Genomic DNA, 22,348 nt, shown 5'->3' with positions numbered 1-22,348 from the left:
AGGCTTCTTTTGTGCTTAACCACTTAACGACCGCCCCCAGCCGATGGGCGGCGGCAAAGACCGGGCCCAAACGACCGCAATACGCCCATCGGCGGGGGCGGCTGCGTGGGTGGCTATGCGGCGATCGCGTCATTCGTGACGCGATCAGCCGCCGGGGACTGGCTCCGCCCACCGCTCGTAGTAACCCGCCGGCCGTTCGGAAGCGCCGGCGGGTTACTAGCACCCGGATCGCCGCATGGAAATAGTATAATAGGCTTTGTAATGTATACAAAGCCTATTATACTGGCTGCCTCCTGCCCTGGTGGTCCCAGTGTCCGAGGGACCACCAGGGCAGGCTGCAGCCACCCTAGTCAGCACCCAAGCACACTGATTTCCCCCCCCCTGCCCCCTGATCGCCCACAGCACCCCTCGGACCCCCCCCTGCCCACCCCCCAGACCACTGTTTGCACCCAGTCACCCCCCTAATCACCCATCAATCACTCCCTGTCACTATCTGTCAACGCTATTTTTTTTTTTATCCCCCCCCCTGCCCACTGCCCCCTCCTGATCACCCCCCCACCCCTCAGATTCTCCCCAGACCCCCCCCCCCAGACCCCTCCCCCCGTGTACTGTATGCATCTATCCCCCCTGATCACCTGTCAATCACCCGTCAATCACCCGTCAATCACCAGTCAATCACCCCCTGTCTCTGCTACCCATCAATCAGCCCCTAACCTGCCCCTTGCGGGCAATCTGATCACCCACCCACACCAATAGATCGCCCGCAGATCCGACATCAGATCACATCCCAAATCCATTGTTTACATCTATTCTCTCCTCTAAACACCCACTAATTACCCATCAATCACCTATCAATCACCCCCTATCACCACCTGTCACTGTTACCCATCAGATTAGACCCTAATCTACCCCTTGCGGGCACCCAATCACCCGCCCACACGCTCAGATTGCCCTCAGACCCCCCTTTATCAATTCGCCAGTGCAATATTTACATCTGTTATTCCCTGTAATAACCCACTGATCACCTGTCAATCACCTATCAATCACCCCCTGTCACTGCCACCCATCAATCACCCCCTGTCACTGCCACCCATCAATCAGCCCCTAACCTGCCCCTTGCGGGCAATCTGATCACCCACCCACACCAATAGATCGCCCGCAGATCCGACATCAGATCACCTCCCAAATCCATTGTTTACATCTATTCTCTCCTCTAAACACCCACTAATTACCCATCAATCACCTATCAATCACCCCCTATCACCACCTGTCACTGTTACCCATCAGATTAGACCCTAATCTACCCCTTGCGGGCACCCAATCACCCGCCCACACGCTCAGATTGCCCTCAGACCCCCCTTTATCAATTCGCCAGTGCAATATTTACATCTGTTATTCCCTGTAATAACCCACTGATCACCTGTCAATCACCTATCAATCACCTCCTGTCACTGCCACCCATCAATCACCCCCTGTCACTGCCACCCATCAATCAGCCCCTAACCTGCCCCTTGCGGGCAATCTGATCACCCACCCACACCAATAGATCGCCCGCAGATCCGACATCAGATCACCTCCCAAGTGCAGTGTTTACATCTCTTCTCTCCTCTAAACACCCACTAATTACCCATCAATCACCCCCTATCACCACCTGTCACGGTTACCCATCAGATTAGACCCTAATCTGCCCCTTGCGGGCACCCAATCACCCGCCCACACCTCAGAACGTCCTCAGACCCCAGCCCTGATCACCTCGCTAGTGCATTGCTTGCATCTATTTCCCCCCTCTAATCACACCTTGAGACACCCATCAATCACCTCCTGTCACCCCCTAGCACACCTACCCATCAGATCAGGCCCTAATTTGCCCCGTGTGGGCTCCTGATCACTCGGCCAAACCCTCAGGTCCCCTCAGACCCCCTTCCGATCACCTCCCCAGTGCATTGATTGCATCTATTTTCCCCTCTAACCGCCCCCTGAGACACCCATCAATCACCTCCTGTCACCCCCTAGCACTCCTATCCATCAGATCAGGCCCAAAACATCCTGTCATCTAAGAGGCCACCCTGCTTATGACCGGTTCCACAAAATTTGCCCCCTCATAGACCACCTGTCATCAAAATTTGCAGATGCTTATACCCCTGATCAGTCATTTTGAGAAATTTGGTTTCCAGACTACTCACAGTTTTGGGCCCGTAAAATGCCAGGGCAGTATAGGAACCCCACAAGTGACCCCATTTTAGAAAGAAGACACCCCAAGGTATTCTGTTAGGTGTATGATGAGTTCATAGAAGATTTTATTTTTTGTCACAAGTTAGCGGAAATTGATATGTATTGTTTTTTTTTTCACAAAGTGTCATTTTCCGCTAACTTGTGACAAAAAAAAAATCTTCTATGAACTCACCATACTCCTAACAGAATACCTTGGGGTGTCTTCTTTCTAAAATGGGGTCACTTGTGGGGTTCCTATACTGCCCTGGCATTTAAGGGGCCCTAAACCGTGAGCAGTAGTCTAGAATCCAAAGGCCTCAAAATGACCTGTGAATAGGACGTTAGGCCCCTTAGCGCACCTAGGTTGCAAAAAAGTGTCACACATGTGGTATCGCCGTACTCAGAAGAAGTAGTATATTGTGTTTTGGGGTGTATTTTTACACATACCCATGCTGGGTGGGAGAAATCTCTCTGTAAAAGGACAATTGTGTGTAAAAAAAAATCAAACAATTGTCATTTACAGAGATATTTCTCCCACCCAGCATGGGTATGTGTAAAAATACACCCCAAAACACATTATACTACTTCTCCTGAGTACGGCGGTACCACATGTGTGGCACTTTTTTGCACCCTAAGTGCGCTAAGAGGCCCAAAGTCCAATGAGTACCTTTAGGATTTCACAGGTCATTTTGCGACATTTGGTTTCAAGACTACTCCTCACGGTTTAGGGCCCCTAAAATGCCAGGGCAGTATAGGAACCCCACAAATGACCCCATTTTAGAAAGAAGACACCCCAAGGTATTCCGTTAGGAGTATGGTGAGTTCATAGAAGATTTTATTTTTTGTCATAAGTTAGCGGAAAATGACACTTTGTGAAAAAAAACAATTAAAATCAATTTCCGCTAACTTGTGACAAAAAAAAAAAATCTTCTATGAACTCACCATCCTCCTAACGGAATACCTTGGGGTGTCTTCTTTCTAAAATGGGGTAATTTATGGGGTTCCTATACTGTCCTGGCATTTTAGGGGCCCTAAACCGCGAGGAGTAGTCTTGAAACGAAATTTCTCAAAATGACCTGTGAAATCCTAAAGGTACTCATTGAACTTTGGGCCCCTTAGCGCAGTTAGGGTGCAAAAAAGTGCCACACATGTGGTATCGCCGTACTCAGGAGAAGTAGTATAATGTGTTTTGGGGTGTATTTTTCCACATACCCATGCTGAGTGGCAGAAATATCTCTATAAATAGACAATTGTGTGTAAAAAAAATAAAACAATTGTCATTTATGGAGATATTTCTCCCACCCAGCATGGGTATGTGTAAAAATACACCCCAAAACACATTATACTACTTCTCCTGAGTACGGCAATACCACATGTGTGGCACTTTTTTGCAGCCTAACTGCGCTAAGGGGCCAAAAGTCCAATGAGCATCTTTAGGCTTTACAGGGGTGCTTACAATTAGGCACCCCCCAAAATGCCAGGACAGTGAACACACCCCACAAATGACCCCATTTTGGAAAGTAGACACTTCAAGGTATTCAGAGAGGAGCATAGTGAGTCCGTGGCAGATTTCATTTTTTTTTGTTGCAAGTTAGAAGAAATGGAAACTTTTTTTTTTTCTTTTTTTTTGTCAGAAAGTGTCATTTTCCGCTAACTTGTGACAAAAAATAAAATCTTCTATGAACTCACCATGCCTCTCACTGAATACTTTGGGATGTCTTCTTTCCAAAATGGGGTCATTTGGGGGGTATTTGTACTATCCTGGAATTTTAGCCCCTCATGAAACCTGACAGGTGCGCAGAAAAGTCAGAGATGCTTGAAAATGGGAAAATTCACTTTTGGCACCATAGTTTGTAAACGCTATAACTTTTACCCAAACCAATAAATATACACTGAATGGGTTTTTTTTTATCAAAAACATGTTTGTCCACATTTTTCGCGCTGCATGTATACAGAAATTTTACTTTATTTGAAAAATGTCAACACAGAAAGTTAAAAAAATCATTTTTTTGCCAAAATTCATGTCTTTTTTGATGAATATAATAAAAAGTAAAACTCGCAGGAGCAATCAAATAGCATCAAAAGAAAGCTGTATTAGTGACAAGAAAAGGAGGTAAAATTCATTTAGGTGGTAGGTTGTATGACCGAGCATTAAACCGTGAAAGCTGCAGTGGTCTGAATGGATAAAAAGGCTCTGGTCCTTAAGGGGCGAAAAGACTGTGGTCCTGAAGTGGTTAATGTACATGGCTATCTCTGCATATCCTTTAATATACACATGTAGAGAATAGAGATGTACAGAGGCGCCAGAAGGATAAAATTTGTTAAAAACGTTTAAAACATTCGGGGGGGGGTGGTGGACCAGCCGTTCCAAAACAGACATAATGCTGTCGATCTCAGTAGAAAATATTTATTCACATACTCCTAGAATAATTCGCAACACATTTCGCAGGCAGAATCCCGCTTCATCAGGCAATAATCAACAGGAGTATCACACAGCTAGGGGTCCAATCTAGCTGTGTGATACTCCTGTTGTTTATTGCCTGATGAAGCAGGATTCTGCCTGCGAAACACGTTGCGAATTGTTCTAGGAGTATGTGAATAAATATTTTCTACTGAAATCAACAGCATTGTGTCTGTTTTGGGACGGCTGGTCCACTACCACCAACGTTTTAAATGTTTTTAACAAATTTTATCCTCCTGGCGCCTCTCTACATCTCTATAAAGTAAGATATCCACCCTTGGTGGAAGGGTGTCACACCATCTTTTTTCCTCTATTCACAGAGAGCGACGTCTTAATCCTGAGTGGGGACAGGCTTGTGCTCCCCACCTGCACTTACAGTGGTTGCCTTGGTGGTAACCCAGGTTTGTAAGTATAATACTTACGTTCTATACAATCTCACCCATTTTCCAATACATACTACACTATATTGGGCTCTTGGTTTTATGCTTTAATATACACATGATTATGCTATGTTTTGTAAGATTTTTGCTGCTTTTCTCAATAAAATGATATTGTTAAAAAAAAAAAACTGTCGGCATGGAAAATTTCAGTCCATGGCCTGTTCTAGACATTTTGCCACCTGAACAGGGGCGTAACTAGATTTAATAGGGCCCCCCTGCAAAAATGATAGTATGGAGCCCCTTGGTCCTCGAACCCCCATGGAGTCATGTGAACGGGAGCCAGTGAATGGCAGCAGAGTGTTGTGCTGTGAAGCAGCGTCTGGAAACAGAAAAACATCACACCCCCTCCCGCTACTTGCTTCTCTGCATGGCGGGAGGAGTTGGTGGGGACATTTTTTTTGGATTGAACGGGGAGGTTTGTTGGCTAATTGGCTGTACTTGTGAGTTGGGGAGAGGGAGGAGGAGCAGAGGACTCCAAAGCCTCTGGCCCCCCTGCACTGGCGGGGGTCACAGAGGCAATTGTTACGCCAATGCTGATTGACTGATCGGAACCCCCCCCCCCCCCCCCCCCCGGAGAAAAGCCGACAGCGTCTCTTCAGACGCTGCGGCTTTTCTGAGATCAAAAAGTTCCCCTGCTTCTATCTTCTTCCTGGGAGCGAGATCTATCGCTCCCAGGACTTTTTGACTGTGGCCATCTTGTGACCAAATAGCAAACTACACCAAAAATCACTTTACATTGAATAAATACATTTTTACACATGTAAAATCCCCTGTTTACCTCCCACACCAAAAAAATACCCACATACAAGTTTTTATAAAAAATAAAATAAAAAATTACAATAATAAAAAAAAAACATAAATAGTTACCTAAGGGTCTAAACTTTTTAAATATTCATGTCAAAGGAGTATATCAATATGATTTATTAAATTATGGGCTTCTAAACAGTGATGGACGCAAATTTAAAAAATGCACCTTTATTTCCAAATAAAATATTGTCGCCATACATTGTGATAGGGACATAATTTTAATGGTGTAATACCCGGGACATATGGGCAAATACAATACGTGAGTTTTAATTATGGAGTATTATTTTAAAACTATAATGGCTGAAAACTGAAAAATAATGTATTTTTTCCATTTTTTTCTTATTCTTCCTGTTAAAATGCATTTACAGTAAAGTGGCTCTTAGCAAAATGTACCACCCACAGAAAGCCTAATTGGTGGCGGAAAAAACAAGATATAGATCAATTCATTGTGATGAGTAGTGATAAAGTTATTGGTAAATGAATGGGAGGTGAAAGTTTCTCAGATGTAAAAAATTCTCAACCCTGTAGGCTGAAGTGGTTAAGCTGGCAATGCACTTTCTGCAACCACATGATAAGGATTCTGGTGAAGTTAATGGGGGAGTTTGAACCATTTTGGATATTTTTTAACAGGGTTGTGTTGTTAGACTTGGAGTGACAAAATCATTGGAGCAGAGAGGAAATAAAAGTCAGATATCCACATTCCACTTTGCAGTTAGTGGTAACAGCAGCCAATTACATTTTTATATTAGCTCTTGCACAGCTACTACAATTTCAGCCAGAGCTGCCAATCAGTGCAGCTGTCCCAATCAGTCATGCAGATAACACTACTCCTTTATTTACTCAGCAAAGTAAATTGTCTCTACTATTCTTCTATATGTTCTTACACACAACCTAAACATCAGTTAGTGCCTGTTTCCACTACACGCGATTTCTGGAAGCAGAAAAACTGACTCCAATTAATGCCTATGGGCCTGTTTCCACTACACGCGATTTTTCTGATGCAGATTTCTGCATCATGCATCCATTCTCCCATACAATGAAAACGTTAGTGGAAACAGACCCTTGTAAAGGTGGTCATACACTACTCAACTTGGCGGCCTATCGACCATCCGATTTGATAATTATTATCGAATCTGATGAAAATCGGTGCTGCCAAGAGCATGCCCAATCGACAATGTGACCAATTGTGGGGTATTCTTACCTGTTAGTCCCAATCTTCTACTAATAAAGCTATTGATATTTTACAGTGCCTTATACCATGAATGTTATTTCTATTTTCTGTCTGTTTGTACGGTTGCACTGTTTCCCCTACTTAGGCACTTGTCTAGCTTGGTTGCTTGCTATTTAGGTAGTGATGTTTGGGCTATCCTGAAGGGTAGTTTTATCTCATTTTGTTTGTTGTACTGTCCTTGACCCAAGTTGGGTCAAAGAGCTCAGAAAAGCTCTTTTGCATAGTTTCTTAAAGGGAACCAGAGATGGGGGATTAAAAAGAAAATATACTGTACATACCTGGGGCTTCCTCTAGCCCCCTCCAGGCTTATTGCTCCCACTCCGTCCTCCTCCGTGTTTTTCTGCAATTGGCCCCAGCAAGTCCTCTGGATCAGGGCCAAGTGCACATGCACGGCGTTGCGTCATGCTCTCCCTCCATGCACTGTCGCCAGGAGCGTTCTGTACCTGCGCAGTACTATGCTGCACCTGTGCAGGCCCAGAAACCTCCCAGCGTCGGGAGCGCAGCGGGAGAGTGCGGACGGCCAGACTGCGCCAGCTGCCCTGACTGCAAGACTTACCGGTTGCAGACCAATGAAAAGGTGGAGGAGGACAGCGTGGAATCAATAAGTCTGGAGGGGGCTGGAGGAAGCCCCAGGTATACATATATTTTCTTTTTAATACCTTATCTCAGGTACACTTTAACTCTTCATGTACTGGAAACAGTATGAGACTCATATCTTTGCTGCTATTTTTCAACGTCTGATGCCTAGTACACTTGATGAGATTTTTTGGGCAGATTTACTGCCAGATCGATTATTTCCAACATGTCCCATCTGATTTTTGATCGATGTTCAGTTCACCTTTATAGAAAATCGATTGGAATTCAGATTGGACATGTTGGAAATAATCGATCTGGCAGTAAATCTGCCAAAACATGTCATTGTGTATACTAGTTATTAGTTGTACTACACATACAATTCATTATCTCATAAGTTTATTTTCACTTCAGATTCCCTTTAAAGCGGATCCGAGATGAAAAACTAACTATAACAAGTAACTTGTCAATATATCTTATCTAAAGTTTAGATAGTTTACACAGCAAATCTAGCTGCAAACCGTTTCAACAGCTTATGATTATTTATTCCTGTGATACAATGAGAGCAGCCATGTTCTGTTTGTCACATTACACACAGGCAAGCTGCTGTGCATCTCCAGCCCTCAGCCTGTGAAAACCTTACTCCCCCCTCCTCCTCCCTCCTCCCCTCTGCCTCTAAAATCTCTGGCTAGTAACACCTCCCCCTCCTCCTGCCCAGACTGAGCTCCCATAAGCCCTTGCTAGTAAGGTTCAGAGTGCCAAGGCTCTAGAGAAGCTGTGGGCGAGGCTTGTTTAGTTTATCGGGAATTAGAGTATTAAAACAAACAAAAAAAAAGTATTTGGCTTGAGGAATGCCCAATAAACCATATGAAAGGAACACAAGTATGCAATGAGTAAAAGTTTATCTTGGATCCACTTTAATGTCTGCTGCAGTTTCAGCATTGCCTTTATTTGGCCCATTTTGTGTAAGTTTATGTCAGCAGCCGTCAGTGGGATGTCTCATGCTTGGCTTCATACTTCCCTCTCCATAGGACAGGACACTACTGGTGCCACATAAGTGTGCCATCCAGGAGTATCACTTGGCTCCACCCATTGTCTTCCGTGGCACTATACTTCTCACTCGGCCTCTCCCCCACGTGTTGGTTGTTGGGAGCTAGTCTACTTTAGGGGACCCACCGCAAATCCCCATAGACACTTTTAGCTGGGCTGCAGAAACGGAACAAATGTCCGCTTTCACCTTGTTTAAACCCCCACAAGCCTTATACCCATGGATAGGTAAGCATATCCTCCAGGGGGCGTTTCTAGGGTCCTTGGAGATCGGGGGCACCTGTGGGCACCAGGCGTGGAGGTAGGCAAAAATGGGCGTGGCCATGCGGTGAGTGGGCGGGGCCAAATGTACATGAACTTAGCAGCGGTGTAAGCTACAGATAACGGGCCTGCCCATCGAAATATTGGATGGAGCCCCCTGTCCTTTATTTGGATAATTTACAATCAGTATAGGCATAGATCAAAGATGTATACGCACATACAATTTTGATTGGTCAATCACTGACCCCCAATTTTACCACCCCCGTGCAGTAAGTGGGCCAACAGACAATGAATTTTATGAACAGAGCTAAAATTGGCTAATCAAAATTGTATGTGTGTACCAGGCTTTACAGCTAATACTGTACATACTGAAAGTAGCAGGGATCAGCATACAATATAGCTGGTTTACAATCAGTAAAGGCACAGAGTAACACCTTACACTGTACACACTGGAGGTAAATCAGCACACAGTGCAGGCACTAGAGAACAGCATATACTGTACATACTGTAGGCAGCAGAATTCAGCACACTGCAGCTAGCGTGCCAAAAATATGAGGATCACGTTGTGCGGCGTGCTTATTGTGCCGCACCGAAAAATGGGTGGGCCATGGACCAGAATATAGGTGTGGTAACGGCCGGGTGGAGACAAATTTACATGAACCTAGCAATGGTGGGACGTTAGATTATGACAGTGGTGGCGAACCTTTTGGAGGCCGAGTCCCCAAACTGCAATCCAAAAGTCACTTATCTATCACAAAGTGGCAACCGCAATTTAAACTAAATACTGTACAAACGTTTTAACTCATACATGAACATTATGGAAAATCCAAGTTGAAAATAAACTGTGAAGATAAACAATTTCATCCATCCTACTCCTGAAAAATGTATTCATTTTTTTAGAACCTCCCAGTTTTATTTTCTGTTTTAAAAAGCTAAAAAAGTAGGTTTAATGCTATTGTCTCATATGATAAGGATTCAGCTTTTCCCATAGTCTCGCATTCAGCAATCATGAGGCCCCCAACAGATCATGAGGCCCCCAACAAGACAAATTCAGCAATCATGAGGCCCCCAACAAATCATGAGGCCCCCAACAAGACAAATTCAGCATCTTGAGGCCCCCAACAAATCATAAGGCTCCCAACAAGACAAATTCAGCAGTCATGAGGCACATAAATAGACAGCATTTCACATAAATAGGCAGAATGCCCCCTTAATATGGTAGCCCCCCAAGTTAGGTAGTGAGTGACAGGGACCCCCAGGTTAGCTAGTGAGTGACAGGCGCCTCCAGTTAGGTAGTGAGTGACAGGGACCCCGATAGTGAGTGACTGGGAGCCCCTTTAGGTAGTGAGTGAGTGAGTGCCAGGGAGCCCCTTTAGGTAGTGAGTGAGTGCCAGGGAGCCCCTTTAGGGAGTGAGTGAATGCCAGGGAGCCCCTTTAGGGAGTGAGTGAGTGCCAGGGGGAGCCCCTTTAGGGAGTGAGTGAGTGCCAGGGAGCCCCTTTAGGGAGTGAGTGAATGCCAGGGAGCCCCTTTAGGGAGTGAGTGAGTGCCAGGGGGAGCCCCTTTAGGGAGTGAGTGAGTGCCAGGGGGAGCCCCTTTAGGGAGTGAGTGAGTGCCAGGGGGAGCCCCTTTAGGGAGTGAGTGAGTGCCAGGGAGCCCCTTTAGGGAGTGAGTGAGTGTCAGGGAGCCCCTTTAGGGAGTAAGTGAGTGCCAGGGAGCCCCTTTAGGAAGTGAGTGAGTGCCAGGGAGCCCCTTTAGGGAGTGAGTGAGTGCCAGGGAGCCCCTTTAGGGTGTGAGTGAGTGCCAGGGAGGCCCTTTAGGGAGTTAGTGAGTGAGTGCCAGGGAGCCCCTTTAGGGAGTGAGTGAGTGCCAGGGGGAGCCCCTTTAGGGAGTGAGTGAGTGCCAGGGAGCCCCTTTAGGGAGTGAGTGAGTGACAGGGAGCCCCTTTAGGGAGTGAGTGAGTGCCAGGGGGAGCCCCTTTAGGGAGTGAGTGAGTGCCAGGGAGAGCCCCTTTAGGGAGTGAGTGCCAGGGAGCCCCTTTAGGGAGTGAGTGAGTGCCAGGGAGCCCCTTTAGGGAGTGAGTGAGTGCCAGGGAGCCCCTTTAGGGAGTGAGTGCCAGGGAGCCCCTTTAGGCAGTGAGTGAGTGCCAGGGAGCCCCTTTAGGCAGTGAGTGAGTGCCAGGGAGCACCTTTAGGCAGTGAGTGAGTGCCAGGTAGCCCCTTTAGGGAGTGAGTGAGTGCCAGGGAGCCCCTTTAGGGAGTGAGTGAGTGACAGGGAGCCCCTTTAGGGAGTGAGTGAGTGCCAGGGAGCCCCTTTAGGGAGTGAGTGAGTGAGTGCCAGGGAGCCCCTTTAGGGAGTGAGTGAGTGCCAGGGAGCCCCTTTAGGGAGTGAGTGAGTGCCAGGGAGCCCCTTTAGGGAGTGAGTGAGTGCCAGGGGGATCCCCTTTAGGGAGTGAGTGCCAGGGGGAGCCCCTTTAGGGAGTGAGTGCCAGGGGGAGCCCCTTTAGGGAGTGAGTGCCAGGGAGCCCCTTTAGGGAGTGAGTGAGTGCCAGGGAGGCCCCGCCGCCGCCGCTCCCCCCACCCCCCTTACCTCGTAGCAGACCTCAGGATCACCGGCGACCGACCAGTAAGAGCGGGCGCTGGACGCACCCGCTCGATATGTGGAAGTGATGTCACTTCCGCATATCAGTGCGGGCGCTGGGTCCTAGCGCCCGCACGATTGGTCGCCGGCTCGCCGCCTGATCCTGAGGTCTGAGTGACGCGGCGGCGGCGGCTGGAGGGAGCCGCTGCTAGAGGGGGCGGCCGGGCGGAGATCCGTGGCACCCCAGGACAGATTGGGGGCACGTGCCCCCCCAAAATAGGGCTAGCGACGCCCCTGATATCCTCTAACGAATTGTGAGGTTTTCGGTCAAAAAAAGAGTTGAAATTGGCTGTGTAGGAGCCGCCGAATGGCCTTAATTTCGGTTCCGTCGGCCATCTTCATTCTGCTGTGCAGGTCCTTTCTTCCTCCTCATTGGAGGGTTTGTTAGCTGCTGAAAGAAGCTGGCACGCCCCCACCGAACAATCCCTCCAATGAGGAGGAAGAAACGACATGCAGAGCAGAACCAAGATGGCTGACGGACCCGAAATTGCGGCCATTCGGCGGCTCCTGTACAGTCAGTTACAACTTTTTTTTTACCGAAACCCGCAAAATTCGTTAGAGGGCATGCTTAGCTACCAGAGGATATAAGGCTTGTGGAGGTTTAAACAAGCAGACGGAAGACATTTGTTCCGTTTTGTAGCCCAGCTGAAATTGTCTATGGGGATTTGCGGTGGGTCCCCTAAACTAGACTAGCTCCGGTTGTTGTGTGTTGTGCATGATGCCCGGCCACCTATTTCAGATAAGTAATTGTCATTATGTGACCTAGAATCCAATAGGTGGACCAACGGCGTAAGTAAGGAGCTTGGGGCCCCGGTGCGAGTTTTACATGGGGCCCTAAGCACTCTATTGGTATGGAGCCCAAAACCTGCCAAGGAGAGGTGTATTTAGAGAAAGGAAACATTTTGTTAAGGATTACCACTATGCAATGCACATACAGAGATGTTCATTACCAGCATAACAGCAATGAAAAGCTAATAGGATGGAGAAGGAGGGCCCCTAGTTGGCCCCTCCGGTCCAGGGGCCCCGGTGCAGTCGCAACCTCTGCATCCCCTATTACTACGCCACTGAGGTGGACCCCTGGGGGCACAGAGCAGCGATTCATCTGTATACTATTCACCACAGCTGCATTGATGGAAACATAATTTAAATAATACTGAGTCTGACTAGTATACTGTACCGTGACTTATAGAAGTACATCAACAATACCCAAACCACAAAACACAACAAAGGCTACAGAGTGCCTGAGCAATAAAATGTATGAAAGTAATGTATACACAGCTTTCCAGCAAGAAACAGGCTTTCCTATCCTTGCTGAAGCATCACATTACAGCCTATTCAACTGGTTAGTGATTTCCTCTTCAGTGAGAGATAACTGTCACGCATAGACAGGACAGGACGCATCTGAGCTATTGGTAAGTAATAGAATTATTGCATTTCCTCTCTTTTTTCTTTTATTAACTTTTTTTTTAATCTTCAGTTACTTAGTTTTCATGGTTAATGGATATGACAGACAGGAGCACACCATAACTGACAATCAGGGCCGAGGCATAGGCTGGAGAGGCTCCAGCCTCAGGGCGCAGTGTAGGAGGGGGCGCACAATTCATTCAGCTGTCATTCCTAATTGTGTATGAAGCAGAAAGAAATAAGAAAAGGGGATACATAGCAGTGACTGCAAGCCGGATAACTAGATATTAAGGTGTTGGGGAGATTGTGGGCCCTGTGGCCCTCTTAGTCTAATAGCAATCAGTGTGTGACAGCTGAGGTGGGAGGGATGGAGGGGCGCACTTTGGTGTCTCAGCCTTGGGTGCTGGAGGACCTTGTCCCTGCTCTGCTGACAATGTTCTCCACCAATTCCTTAAATACCATAATGTGGCCCCAACTCTTATGCGCACTTTCCCATGAGTTTGCAGTTTGGCATAATTTGTTGAGTGGCGATGTGAAGTAGGCTATGCTGTTGCCAAAGGCCAGTAAATGAAATAAGCTACATACACACGTCGCGATTTTTCAAAAATGTTTCCTCTGTCCGCATTTTTTTGCACAACAAGTGATCGTTTCTGCGCTCTCGCAACATGGATGTGTGTGCGAGATTACTCGAATGACATTTTGCAAGGCGTGGCAATTATGGCCATCATGGCAGATCAGCTCTTTAAGATCCCCGACAACTCTCGCGCAAAGTGTCACGATCACTTGAACTCTCGTTCACGTCTGTTGTGTGCTATGGTGTGACATCACGCGTTCTAACGGGTAGGAAGATGAATCGGGCAATGCTCGTTAATCGAGTCGCATTGCTGTATATTCCCTGGTCCATCTCCAGGTGAGTACGGGCCTTAAAGGACAACCGAGGAGACATGTGATATGATGAGATAATGTGTAAGTACAGTGCCTAGCACACAAATGACTATGCTGTGATCCTTTTTTTCTTTATCTGTCTGAAAGAGTTAAACATCAGGCATGCAAGTGATAGTTTCTATCCGCGTCAGACTGGGTCAGACTAGAGCATAACCATCATTGATAATTAATTACAGCCATAAAATACTATCCTGTCAGTAAATAGCTTCAGAGAGCAAAAACTTAAAAAACTAGATTTAAATATAAAATAAAACTGTGGGATATCTAAAAAAAAAAACATTTTAAAGGGGAACTTCAGCCTAAACAAACATACTGTCATTAAGTTACATTAGTTATGTTAATTAGAATAGATAGGTACGGTAATATAATCTCTTACTAACCCTGTTTTAAAAGAACAGGCAAATGTTTGTGATTCATGGGGGCTGCCATCTTTGTCATGGGGGCTGCCATCTTTGTCATGGGGGCAGCCATCTTTTTGGTTGAAAGGAGGTGACAGTGAGCAGGAGACACAGTTCCAACGGTCCTGTGTCCTGATAACCCCTCCCAGCTGCATGTGCTAGGCTTTAAATGTCAAATTCAAAATGTAAGAAAAAAACATTTGCACCAAAACAGCAGAAGGAGAGCAACAACATCAGAAATCCCATCATACTTTGCACAGCATCAGGGGAAAAATGCCCGGGCAGTTTTCTTCTGTGCAGCTAAAAATGAGGCTTGTATAAGAGAAACAAAGTTCTGATGCTGTGAAACTGTTAAAGAAACACCAAACCTTTTCAGTGCTGCTGAGTCGATTTTTCAGAATCAGAATCAGAATCAGAATCCATTTATTTCGCCAAGCATGATTTGGGTCATGCCCGGAATTGGTTTTAGCAGCACAGAACACCTTAGACTTGTTTACATAGACACACTGACAGTAGAAGAAAGCAGTAGATACAGCAAAAAATCAAAGTAATCATAAAAAACAACATGACAGTAAGCAACTCATCAGCAGATACAGAGACATTTCAAGAGGAGCAGCACAGAGAGAAGTAGAACATTAGTATTAACACTGGTGTCAGACTACGTAGATGCCTCCCTGGGTGGCGGGGGACCCCGAAGGGCTCGTACAGAGTTCAAGAGTCTAACTGCCGTGGGGAAAAAAGTGTCCCTGTGTCTTGATGTCTTGGTGGGGATGGCCCGGAATCTGCGCCCCAACGGGAGCCATTGGAAGAAGCGATGGCCTGGGTGCGTCGAGTCGTTTGCAATCCTTGTTGCTCTGGAACACATCCTGGCCTCATGAATTAGATCCAGTGGGGGAAGGGGCTTCCCGATTATTTTCTCTGCAGTTCTGATGACCCTCTGGATTTTGTATCTGTCGCTGGTTGTGGCCCCAGTGTACCAGACGAGGATGGAGGAGCAGAGGACAGACTCGATCGTGGCAGAGTAGAAGGACTTTAGGAGTTCGTGGGCCATGCCAAACTTTTTTAGTTGCCGCAGGAAGAAGAGTCTCTGCTGGGCCTTCTTTTGGGTTGAGATGGTGTTGGCTTTCCAGTTCAGATCGTCCGTGATGGTCGTGCCCAGGAGACGGACACTGGAGACTCTACTGACTTCGGACCCATTTATATGGATCGGGCGGGGGGTGGTGGTGCTCCGCCTTCTGAAGTCAATAACCATTTCCACAGTTTTGGTATTATTGAGCACTAGCTTGTTTTCCTTGCACCAGTGGCCGATTCTTTCCACCTCCTGGAGGTAGGCCCGTTCATCGTTGTTCCTAACAAGGCCAACAATTGTGGTATCATCTGCGAATTTGATGACTTTGACGGAGTTCTCTTTGGATGTGCAGTTGTTGGTGTATAGTGAAAACAGAAAAGGTGACAGGACACATCCCTGTGGGGCTCCCGTGTTGGTTGTTCTTGGGCTGGATGATATGTTTCCAAGTTTCACAGTTTGGGACCTATTCGTAAGGAAATCTGTGATCCAGCAGCGGAGGGTGGGGTGAACACCAAGCTCCACTAGGTTATCATGCAGTATCCGTGGGCATATGGTGTTGAATGCCGAGCTGAAGTCCAAGAGGAGCACTCTGGCATATGAGTCCGGTCTGTCCAGGTGGTCTGTAACGAACTCCAAACAGATGTTGATAGCGTCATCCGTGGACCTGTTTGCTCTATACGCAAATTGGAGTGGGTCCAGGCGGTGCAGAGTGGAGTGCTTTAGAAGGGCTAGGACCGCTTTCTCGAAAGTTTTCATGACGACAGAAGTGAGGGCCACTGGTCTGAAGTTGTTTAGGTCTCGAGCTCCCTGTTTTTTTGGAACAGGGATTATGGTGGACTTTTTAAAGCATGAAGGGACCTTGCCTTCCCTTAGGGACTTGGAGTATATAGAAGTGAGGATGGGGGTCAGCTGCTGTGCGCAGGCTTTCAGACAGGCTGGAGACACACCATCTGGGCCCGAGGCTTTTCTGGTGTTTAGCATGGACAGGTGGTGCAGCACCTCCTCCTCACTCACTGCTGGAGGGGGAAGGCTTGTGCTTGCAGGGAGGATGATAGAGGGTGCAGGGGGGCCCTGCGAGTCGGTTTGGTTTTCGAACCTGCAGTAAAAGCTGCTGAGTTCCTCAGCTAGCTCTGAGTTTGGCGTTACATTGTGAGGTGCAGGCCTGTAATTTGTGACCGTCTTGAGCCCCTTCCAAACAGCCCGCGGGTCCCTTGAGCTGAGGTTCTCCCTTATCTTTCCTGCATACTCCCTTTTTGCAGCTCTCAGTTCCTTGTTGAGGGAGTTCCTTGCTATCCTGAAGTCCTCTAGGGAGCCTGACTTGTGCGCAGCTTCTTTGCGCTTTCGTAGTTGTCGTAGCTTGCTAGAAAACCAGGGTTTGCTGTTTGGGTAGATTTTGAAGGACTTTGAGGGAATGCAGGATTCCTCACAAAAACTTATGTAGGATGTGACAGTGTCCGCCCACTCATCCAGGTTAGGTGTCTCCAGAGCCTCCCAGTCCGTGCAGTCGAAACAGGCCTGGAGTTGTTTTTTTGCCTCATTTGACCACACCTTTACGGTCTTTAGGGCTGGTTTTGTTGATTCCAGTTGTCTCCTGTAGGTGGGGACCAGATGAATGAGGTTGTGGTCAGATGAGCCCAGTGCTGCCCAAGAGGTGGCCTTATAGGCATCTTCCAGGACCGTGTAGCAGTGGTCCAGGGTGCTGGCATTCCTGGTGGGGCAGGCAACGTGCTGGTGGAAACGTGGCAGTTCCCGACGGAGGCTGGCCTTGTTGAAATCGCCCATAACGATGAATAAGGAGTCTGGAAGGGTTGTCTCCCACTGTGTGATGCTATCGCTAAGGTCCAGTTCTGCGTTTTTGGTATCGGCATCAGGTGGGATGTATACGCCCACTAGAACGTAGGAGGAGAACTCAATCTGGAGAACTTAATCTGGAGGTTCACTTTAAAGGGGAACTGAAGAGAGAGGTATATGGAGACTGTCATGTTTATTTCCTTTTAGACAATACCAGTTGCCTGGCAGCCCTGCTGATCCTCTGCCTCTAATACTATTAGCCATAGCCCCTGAACAAGCATGCAGCAGATCAGGTGTTTCAGTGGTTCAGACTTATAAGTCTGATCTGACAAGACTAGCTGCATGCTTGTTTCTGGTTTTAATCAGATACTATTGCAGAGAAATAGACCAGCAGGGCTGCCAGGCAACTGGTATTGATTAAAAGGAAATAAACATGACAGCCTCCATATACCTCTCTCTTCAGTTCCCCTTTAAGGAGAAGACTGATAGATACAATTGTTTTTCTCATCAGTTTATTTTCACCTCGGATGTCCTTTAATGCAGATGAGAGTTGAGTTTATCCTTTTTTATGGTTTACCAGTGCCTTGTGCACAGACAAGCGATATGCATAGCAATCTTACCTTGCAGGGCTAGACTCCTAAGTCCGAATCTCAGCCAGGATCCTATCTGCATGTAGTTTGTATGCACTCCTTGTGTTTGTGAGGGCTTCCTATGGGCACACCTTCTTTTTTCCCATATGCCAGAAAGTGCTTAGTTATGAAAAGTCAAGTTCTCCCTCTCGTCTCCCTCTCCTTAGACTAGGATTTTTCTGCGCCTGTGCAGAACGCTCCAGGCCGCAGGAGCAAGACGGGAGCGTGCGTGCAGCTCTGCTGCATAGACACAGAAGACCACAACTGACCTTCCATGGAACTCTGAAGCTCACCTTTATTCCAGGCTCATGGCAGCACTGGGAGAAGGGAGAAGAGGCTCATACGGTCAACTTAAAGTGAAACTCTAGTCCAGATGAAAGCACCTGACCTGTATGCTCATTCTGAGCAGTGCATCCTCATGACAGCCAGGCAGCTGGCATTGTTTATAAAGAAACCCATTAGCAGATTCATTTATCTCGTTTGAGCTTTTGACCTCAGTCTGCAGAACTAGTGCTGTAAGTGCTTGGCATGCTTTGATATCTCTCTCTCTCTCCTAGCACATAATATAGAAACTGAAAGTAGAAGTCCCCTGTTATTGTCTCACACTGCCCCCTAGTGACAAGTGGCCATAAGTACACATTAAAGCAGTACTAATTAGAAGCAGGGAAATGTAACAAATAAGTAATACAAATGTGCTGAAATAAATTGGCCTGGAGCACTTGTAAGCCCCTAAATAAACTGGCTGCTAAAGGGTTAAAGGCAGTAATCAAAGGGGAGGAGTGGAGGGGGGATCCTAAGACTGAGAATGGCCAAGGACTTTGCTAGGGTGGCTCAAATAATAAAGACTTACTGAAAACAGTTACTGTAGAAAAACTATTTTGTTTTCGCTGCAGCTAATATGTATCTCCTATTATGTATCTTGAAAGGAACTATTTTACTAAAGGTGGCCATACACAATTTAACCAAATTGTTTGATTTTCCCATGTTTTCAATAAACATGATTGCATAGGAAAATGTAATTTTTGGAAATCAATCTAATCTTGATCTATTCACCATGGTGGAAAAAAAATAATAGTGTATGGTGGATTGGTTTGATTTTTTAAAACAATAAAATGAATCAAGAAAGTTGTTTTGGACTTAAAATATAAAGAAAATAATGTTTGGTCACATATAGCTATATAGTTTAACTGAAAAATAAAAACATACTGTATTTAAAAACAAACACTATTCTACACCCTCAGAAATTACAACTAGTTGAAAGGAGAACAATAAATCCGTGAAAGGTGACTGACAACCAATATTTTTTATTAAAAAAGGAAAACAAAATATTTCTGATCCAACATGGCAGCCGAATAAATTTCCAGGGTCAACATTCCAATATTATTCAGTGAAAACATAGGTAGTACTCTTTATTTTATTAGGAAACCCTGCAATCCCTTCTTACCTGTTTTTAAAGAGACACTGAAGCGAGAAAAAAAATATGATATAGTGAATTGGTTGTGTACTATGAATAATTACTAGAAGATTAGCAGCATATAAAATATTCTCATACTTTTATTTTCAGGTATATAGTGTTTTTCTAACATTGCATTATTCTATAATATGTGCAGATTACACAACACTCAGCATTCAAAATGAGTCTTTCAGAGCAGTCTGTGAAGTAATGAAGTCTCCTCTAGCAGAGGAAAAGTAAACAGTACAATAACACTTGAGATAATAAAAGTCAGATAACAGCCCTCTCCACAACTTGGTCAGAGAGTTAATAGCTTTTTTGCATAGAGATAACAACTGGAGTTTCTTAACTCTTCCTGTACTGGAAACAATTAGACTGATGTATCTGATCTTAATGTTTTATTTCTTAGCTGTACTACACATACAAATCATAATATCATAATTTTTTTTTCGCTTCAGTGTCTCTTTAAGTAGGGGACAACCTATACAGGACAGACGTATAGCCCCATGCAGGGGCGTAACTAAGAATCGCCGGGCCCCCCTGCAGAAGTTCTGATTCTGAGAGGGTCCCCCTCCCCCCTGGGGCCCGCTCAGGGCCGTTTTTGGGGGGCTTGAGGGGTCGCAGCATGGTGTCACGTTGGTGGGGAGGGGAGATGGTCCCCCCCCCCTCTCCCTCACCTTGGGCTCTCCCCTCTGCAATCCCCTTCAGCATTGAATAAAGTGTATGCAGGCGGCGGGGCAGCGGCAGATACATACCTTCCATGCATTCCACGGATGTTCCTCTCTCTAGCTTCTGACGCGACTTCCTGTATAAACAGGAAGTCACATCAGATACTAGAGGGAGAAACATCCGCGCTGGAGCGCACGAAAGGTATGTATCTGCCGCTGCCCTGCCGCCTGCATACACTTTATTCAATGCTGTAGGGGAGCGCAGAGGGGAGAGCCCAAGGTTAAAGAGGGGGGGACCGTCCCCCCTCCCCACCGACGTGCTACCATGCTCTCCCCTCATGCTGCGACCCCTCCAGCCCTCCGCCTGCGCAGTACAGCCCGGAGGACGTCCGATGACGTCAGCGCGCCCGCGTGGGACGCAGAAGTGCCAGGCCTTGGAGCGCAGAATAGCCCGACCTGGCAGCCGGCCTGGCCAGGTCGGGACGGCCACCGGAGACCACCGGGAGCCTGCGGAGCGGCGGCGAGGGCACCTCCTGCCTGCCACGGGCTGGAGGAAGCCCCAGGTAAGTGGAAATTGATTTTTATTTTTTTACTCCCCTCCCTGAACCTTCCCTTTAAACAACCCCCCCCCCCCCCCCCGTGGGTGTGAGGGGCCGCCGGAGCTGGAGGGGATAGCGGGCAGGAAGGGGGTATTGGGCCTAGCGGCGGGGAGGGGGGCCGGACCCCCCCCTCCCTCGCCTGGGTCCCCCGTCCTCCGCTCCCCTCCAGCTTTAAAAAGTTGCGTGGCTGGCTGGCTGGCTGCAGCTGTAAGAGGCAATGGGCGGGGATCACTCACCTCTTCCTCGTTCCAGCCTAGCCTGCGCTCCACTGACGTCACTTCCTGCTACGCCGCAGGAAGTGACGTCAGTGGAGCGCACGTTGGAACAAGGAAGAGGTGAGTGATCTCCGCCCGTTGCCTCTTACAGCTGCAGCCAGACAGCCAGCCACGCAACTTTTTAAAGCTGGAGGGGAGCGGAGGACGGGGGACCCAAGCGAGGGAGGGGGGGTCCGGCCCCCCTCCCCGCCGCTAGGCCCAATACCCCCTTCCTGCCCGCTATCCCCTCCAGCTCGGGCGGCCCCTCACACCCACGGACGGGCGGGTGCCGCCCCCCCAGAAGTGCCGCCCCCCCAGAAGTGTCGCCTGAGGCAAAAGTTTCACCCCACCTCATGGTCGGGCCGGCCCTGACTATTAGTGTAACTCACGATAGCCTGCTGCCGATAGTAACGGTATTATTGCTGTGCTCTGTCTGCGCACACCAATATTACGGAAGCTTCTTGCATCGACCCCTCAGCTTCTAGTTCTTGATGGGTGCAATTTTTGTACGTTGGGCGTGAATTTAGTGACAGTTGACATATTAACATCCCTGGTTTAAATGTATGTTTATGTTTGTAGGTAGAAAAGAGAGATCCACTACATTCAGCACAGACAGCACTTCTGGATGGAAGAAGTGATACAGGACAGTTATTGGCTGCCCGGTTTTTTGTTGAAAAGATTTGCAATTTTAAAAACCCCAAAACAAAAAATTAAGTAGCAAAAGCCTAGAAGTAAACTCTTCAGAAGAAGCTGTGGAGTAGAGTTAGCCCTTATTAAAGAAGAGAGAAAACCATAGAGATGATGGAGATGTCTGATAACCCTGTGTCAGGTAAAAGAACCCAATAATCTATTTGATTGAAGAAACATAGTTTCATGGAGAAAATCTCTAGTTTTGAACCCCAACCACCGACAACACCACCTATACTATGCTTATTGTGTATGACCTAGATACCGACACCACCACCTATACTATGCTTATTATGTATGACCTAGATACCGACACCACCACCTATACTATGCTTATTGCTTATGATCTAGATACTGACACCCCACCTATGCTATGGTTATTGTGTATGACCTAGATACCAATGCCACCACCTATACTATGCTTATTGCGTATGACCTAGATACCGACACCACCACCTATACTATGCTTATTGCGTATGACCTAGATACAGACATAACCACCTATTTTATGGTTATTGTGTATGACCTAGATACCGACACCACCACCTATACTATGCTTATTGCTTATGATCTAGATACTGACACCCCCACCTATGCTATGGTTATTGTGTATGACCTAGATACCAATGCCACCACCTATACTCACCACCTATACTATGCCTATTGCGTATGATCTAGATACCAACACCACCACCTATACTATGCTTATTGCGTATGACCTAGATACCAATTCCATCACTTATACTATGCTTATTGAATATGACCTAGATACCGACACCACC

This window comes from Hyperolius riggenbachi, chromosome 3 (assembly GCF_040937935.1).
Source record: "Hyperolius riggenbachi isolate aHypRig1 chromosome 3, aHypRig1.pri, whole genome shotgun sequence".
NCBI lineage: Eukaryota > Metazoa > Chordata > Amphibia > Anura > Hyperoliidae > Hyperolius > Hyperolius riggenbachi.
This window is presented reverse-complemented; position numbering follows the sequence as displayed.